This window comes from Piliocolobus tephrosceles, chromosome 4 (assembly GCF_002776525.5).
Source record: "Piliocolobus tephrosceles isolate RC106 chromosome 4, ASM277652v3, whole genome shotgun sequence".
Lineage (NCBI taxonomy): Eukaryota > Metazoa > Chordata > Mammalia > Primates > Cercopithecidae > Piliocolobus > Piliocolobus tephrosceles.
Window position 1 is genome coordinate 128,294,427 of NC_045437.1, and position 6,165 is coordinate 128,300,591.

Below are 6,165 nucleotides of genomic sequence, written 5' to 3' on the forward strand. Positions count from 1 at the left end.
AACTATTGATACATATTTATAAAAAATTGTGATCAGATTTGTTTGCTAGGACTATCATAACAAAGTTCTATAGACCAAGTGGCTCAAAACCCAGAAATTTATTTTCTCAAAAATCTGAAGGCTAGCATTCCAAGATCAAAGTATAGACAAGGTTAAATTTGCAATTTTATGTTGGCTTGCAGATGACATCTTCTCGCTCTGTCCTCAAATGGTGTTCCTTCTGTGTCTGTGCCATAATCTTTTCTTTTAAACACTGATCATACTGGATTAAGGTTCACTCCAGTGACCTCATTTTAACTGAATTACCTCTGTAGAGACCCTATCTCCAAATTCAGTCATATTCTGAAATACTAGGGTTAGGACTTCAACCCATGAATTTTTAGGGGGCACAATTCAGCCCATAACCATGATATTTAGACTTTATAAGCTATGACATATACATATGATATGCATATATATGTGTTTATACATTTATGTTTTTAACTAGAGGAGAAAAACCATCATACGCAATTGTTTCCTTTTAAAATTAGATCTAATTACACTTGACCTGCGTTTACAAAACGGAAAAATTGGTAAGGCATTTTTACTTAGTTGTTAAACTTCTACCCCTAGCTCTAGCAAGTTGGTCTCAACCAGCCATGGCATTTAGAAAAGCAGTCAGAGAAGCCTGTGGCTCTGTCGTGCCTAAGGCCATGTGCTTTTTTGTCAGCACAATCCTCACCCAAATCACTTTAGTTATTTATGTTTCCTGCCTGGCCTATGGCATTTAAGTTTATAACAAATGCTCCCACCACATACAGACCATGTGAATCATGCCAACTGGACTGGTTTCAGATATTCTCTTCCTGGAGGGAATGGGTGGTTGTTTTGATTTATTATCTAACAGAAATTTCTGAGAGGCATGGCTTAGTTGAGATTTAAAGCTCAACATCAAGTGAAAACAATTTAATATTTTTGATGTTTGTTTGTTTTTGCTGTAAGTATATATTCAAATGAGACTGGAGCTGTGCGTTTAATGCAGCTGTATCAATCACACTGTAAGTTAAATCTGTGTCTGTAAAAAATTGGAAAAGTTAAGTTTTCAAACTCTTACAGTTTTGTAATGTACGCTATGCTGTATAATTAGTTATTTCATCCTTTAATATATTGACTAAGATTGTATGTATAAACTTTTTACAAATAAATGAAAAATAATAAAAGTAGTTTGTGTGTGTGTATGTGCTGTATAAATCTGAAACAGCCATTTAGTTGGTTGATTATTTTTTCACTCTTCATTGTGTTTGCATTCTGGGAAAAACATGATCACAAATACTAATGCAGTGTATGTTCTATAACAACTGGAAATTCGAGAGTTCTATGACCAATTATGAACAGAAGCAGATTATCATAAAAAGAAGATGCTTTCCAAATCTAACTCATATCCACAGTCAAGAAAATGATATTAAATAAACTTCGTATTATAATCTCACCAAGTATTTATGGTGTGTCTAATTTCATGGAATTCTAGATTTGATCTGCCTTGAATGAGTTCAGGAAGAGATTTTATTCTTCAAGTGATTCACATATCAGATACATTATCCTCAGGTTCTTCATGTAGTAAAGTACTTATGCCTTTAAACAGGTAAATAGGACATTGTCAAGGTGCCCTCAGAGTTGGTGAAAGGTAGATATGCTAATCCAGATGTTTTTCCTTATCTGCCATATTTCCTTTTCCATTTAAAGCTATTTTATCACTTTATGATAATCTATTTTTGGCAATACTAGATGACCAATCACATGCCTGTTTTCCCTTTCACTCATCACCTATACACCTGCAAAGTTGCTAATTGAACAAGAACTGCATTTTGACAGGAAAACCTAGGAGCAAATCAAGTAGGGAGTCTATTTATCCTAAGCTATGACCTGCATTTTACCAGCATCCACCACTACATTTTAAATTTTTTTTCACTCTAGTCTTGCAGATTTACCTTAGCAAATTATGAGGTATAGCCAGCCAGGCAGCAAAGCAAAGCCTTCGATCAAGGCTTCCTGCTCACATTGTACCTTGTTCCAGCAGCATCTAAAGGAGACGCTCTAACGATGTTAACTGAATTCTGCAATAAGCCACACTGTTCATCTTATTTGAGGATTCATGTGATTTAAAACTTCGTATGATATTGGGATAACAGGAATGATTACCAGGTTAGTATACCCCCATCTTATGCCTTCACATCATAGGAACAGTAAAGAGTCAATGCAGTGTTTTCTGTATTGTGTCAGTGAGCAGGAAGCTGCCAGCTTGATCATGCAACAGTGACTGATAGAAGCTGAGGACAAGCTGATTTTGTGGAAGATGATAGTGGGAGATGGAGCAAAGAGTAAGAAACAGCTCTTGGATGAAAGGGAGATCTTCTTATTGTTCCTGACATGGGCTCAGAGGCTCTGGTAGAAAACAGATGTGTGACCTTCAGGATTTGCTAGGCAGGCTGGCACCTGTATTGACATACTTTGGAGAAATGCCCTGGAGAAGTGCGAACTCTGAACTTCCTTCACAGGACTAGCTGGAAATGGAAGCCTTTATAAATGACTTTCTGCTAGGTGGTCACCTCATTTTATTTTTGCTGATTAATTAACATTCAACTTAATTGCCAACTCGCTGAACCTAAATGTGCTTACTGCCTAATATTGTTTGATTTCTCTTCCAATCCTCCAGAGTTTTAACCTCCCACCAGTTTCCAATCAGCTGACAGTTGTTTTTCTCCCTAATTCCTGCATTTTTTGTGAAGCTGTTGGCTTGAAATGCAAGGTGATCTTGCAGGAAAAAAAAAGACAAACTTCTTTATAGTCTCAGTAGCACCTCCAGTCAGCTCTTCAGTTCTGATTCAAGGTGACTGCTTTTTGTGTTACATTTCTTATCTTAACATTCTGTTTCAGGAGCTGCCAACACATTCATTTCATTTTTAAAATGAATGCAAACATCCACAAAGCCTCCACAGGACCATTGAGGCTTACTAATTAGATTCATTAAACAGCACTCAAAAGCACAGAGAATTTGTCTCGTATTCTGTTTATTTCTTTTTTCTTCAAGACTCCTTCTGCACACTGCTTTATTAAATAATATTCTGTGTGCCATAATAGTGGTCCCTCTTGCTAAAACATTGGGTCACAAAGTGTTAGTTCATTAGACTTTTTGTCAGTGCAACATAGTGTCAGTTTTCCCCTCCTATGACTGACTATATCTGCTGTTCTGGTATTCAGGGTGTTATGAAGTAGTAAAAAACTATGATTGGCATGATGTCTAATTTTGGAGCTATAAATATGCTAGAGAATATGCATAGAAAATCTTCTGAATATACATTTTTTACTTTAAATAAAAGAGTTTTTATTACAACATAAGCTTTAAACATTTACAAAACGTATTTCTTTAATTGCACATTTCTGAGTTTTAAAACATCTAGAGATTTATGTAACAACCAGCACAATTGGGATGCATAATAATTATAACACTCCAAAGAACTCTCTTGTGCTGTCACTTGGTGGCCAAACCCCCCTCTCACCCCATCCCTGGCAACCAATGACCTGGTCCCCATTCAAATTACTTTGTTGTTTTCCAATATATTTATTTTTTAAAAATAATTTAGAAGGTAGCCTTTGAGACTGGCTATTTTAATTTGTCATACTGTCCTTAGAAGTCATTCATGTTTTTGTGTATACTAGTTGCTCATTTATTTTATTGTTGAGTAGTATTGCATTGTACGTTTGTACCTGAATTTATCCATTTCCTTACTAAAAGTCATTTGGGTTGTTTCCAGTTTTTGGTGAGTGTACATTGATTGCTGTAAATCTTCATATGTAGGCTTTGTGGGATGGATGGGGCATATGGTAAAGGCAAATTTAACATTATACAAAACAACTGGACTTCCAGTTTCCAGCTCAGCACGTAAGAAACTTAGAAGTAGCCACTCTGTTCTAACAACAAGTAAAAAGATGAACACATTGAAAAATCAACTCTTCTGATATCTATCAGAGAAATGAGGCCACAGAGAAAACCACTGCCCCTCCCCGCCGACCCCCAGTTGGAGAGATAGGTAGATAAGTGCAGAGAATCACAGTTTACCAGGGCAGAAAACCATGAGAGGGAACCAGTACCAGGGTAAGAAAAACCTAAACTGTAACTGATGAATTGCTGGAGGCTCAATGTCGACAAGTATGAGAGTTAAAAACTTCAGGAGTACCCAGTCAGAGAGGGACCCCCACATTTTTGTGAGTTTTACTTCTAGGAGCTCTGACCAGTTCTCACAGAAAATATCACAGAGATGGCTGGGCACAGTGGCTTACGCCTATAATCCCAGCCCTTTGGAAGGCCAAGGAGGGAGAATAACTTGAACTAGGAGTTCAAGACCAGCCTGGCCAACATGGCTTTATTAATCCATTTTCGTGCTGCTGATAAAGCTATAACCAGGACTAGGAAATGTACAAAAGAAAGAGGTTTAATGGACTTACAGTTCCACATGGCTGTGGAGGCCTCAGATTCATTGCAGTCCCTAGGCATCACACAGCAAGGGAGCTCTAGATCCAGCCCAGGAAACTATCATTTCCTCCTAGGTCTCTGGGCCTGGGCCTGTGATGGAAGGGGTTGCCATGAAGTCCTCTGACATGCCCTGGAGACATTGGTTCCATTGTCTTGGTGATTAACATTCAGTTCCTCATCACTCATGCAAATTTCTGTAATCAGCTTGAATTTTTCCTCAGAAAATGAAATTTTCTTTTCTATTGCACTGTCAGGCTGCAAACTTTCCAAACCTTTATGCTTATGCTCTGCTTCCCTTATAAAACTGGATGCCTTTAACAGCACCCAAGTCACATCCTGAACACTTTGCTGCATAGAAATATCTTCCACCAGATACCCTAAATCATCTCTCAAGTTCAAAGTTCCATGAATCTCTAGAACAGGGGCAAAATGCCAACAGTCTTGTTGCTGAAATATAGTAAGAGTCACCTTTACTCCAGGTCCCAACAAGCTCCTTATCTCCATCTGAGACCACTACAGCCTAGATTTCATTGTCCATATCACTATCAGCATTTTGTTCAAAGCCATTCAACAAGTCTATAGGAATTTCAAAGTTTCCTACAGTTTCCCATCTTCTTCTGAGCCCTCCAAACTATTCCAACCTCTGCCTGTTACCCAATTCCAAAGTTGATTCCACATTTTTAGATATCTTTTCAGCAGCACCCCACTCCTAGTACCAATTTATTGTATTAATCCATCTTCACACTCCTGATAAAGACATACCTGCAACTGAGTAATTTACCAAAGAAAGAGGTTTAATGAACTTACAGTTCCATGTGACTGGGGAGGCCTCACAGTCATGGCGAAGGTGAAAGGCATATCTCACATGGTGACAGACAAAAGAACAGAAAATTTGTATAGGGTAACTCCTTTTATAAAACCATCAGATCTCATGAGACTCATTCACTATCACAAGAATAGCACCATGGGAAAGATTTGCCTCCACAATTCAATTACCTTTTACTGGGTCCCTCCCACAACACATGGGAATTCAAGATGAGATTTGAGTGGGGACATAGTCAAACCATATCAATGGCAAAACCTGTCTCTACCAAAAATACAAAAAAATTATCTGGGTGTGGTGGTGCATGCTTGTAGTCCCAGCTACTCAGGAGGCTGAGGTGGGAGGATCATCTGAGCCCAGGAGGCAGAGGTTGCAGTGAGCTGAGATTGTGCCACTGCAGTCCAGCCTGGGTAACAAATTGCGATTCCATCTCAAAAAAGAAAATATATATATATATATATGTATCTATATATCACAGAGAAAATCCCTTTAACCGCCAAGCAGAGAGAGGGGAAAAGGAATCATTTTGAAATATGCTGGAGCCATCTGTTCTTGACAAGTTCTGCCCTCAGGAGAAACCAGTTAACCAGAATCTAACTTGCTGGAGTATGAGCTTAACTGACCTGTTAGATGGAGTATGGCCTAACTCCATCCTCCTCTAGCTGTTCTGTTTGATTTAAGGGAGTTGGGAGACTGAAAAACAAGGGTGAAGTTCACAGTTCAGGGCTACTGAAAGACTAAAACCTAATCACAGGATGATAGAACACTTTCCTTCCTTCCACACCTTACAACTACATTTACTTCAGGTACTTCTAACCTGTACACCATGCCC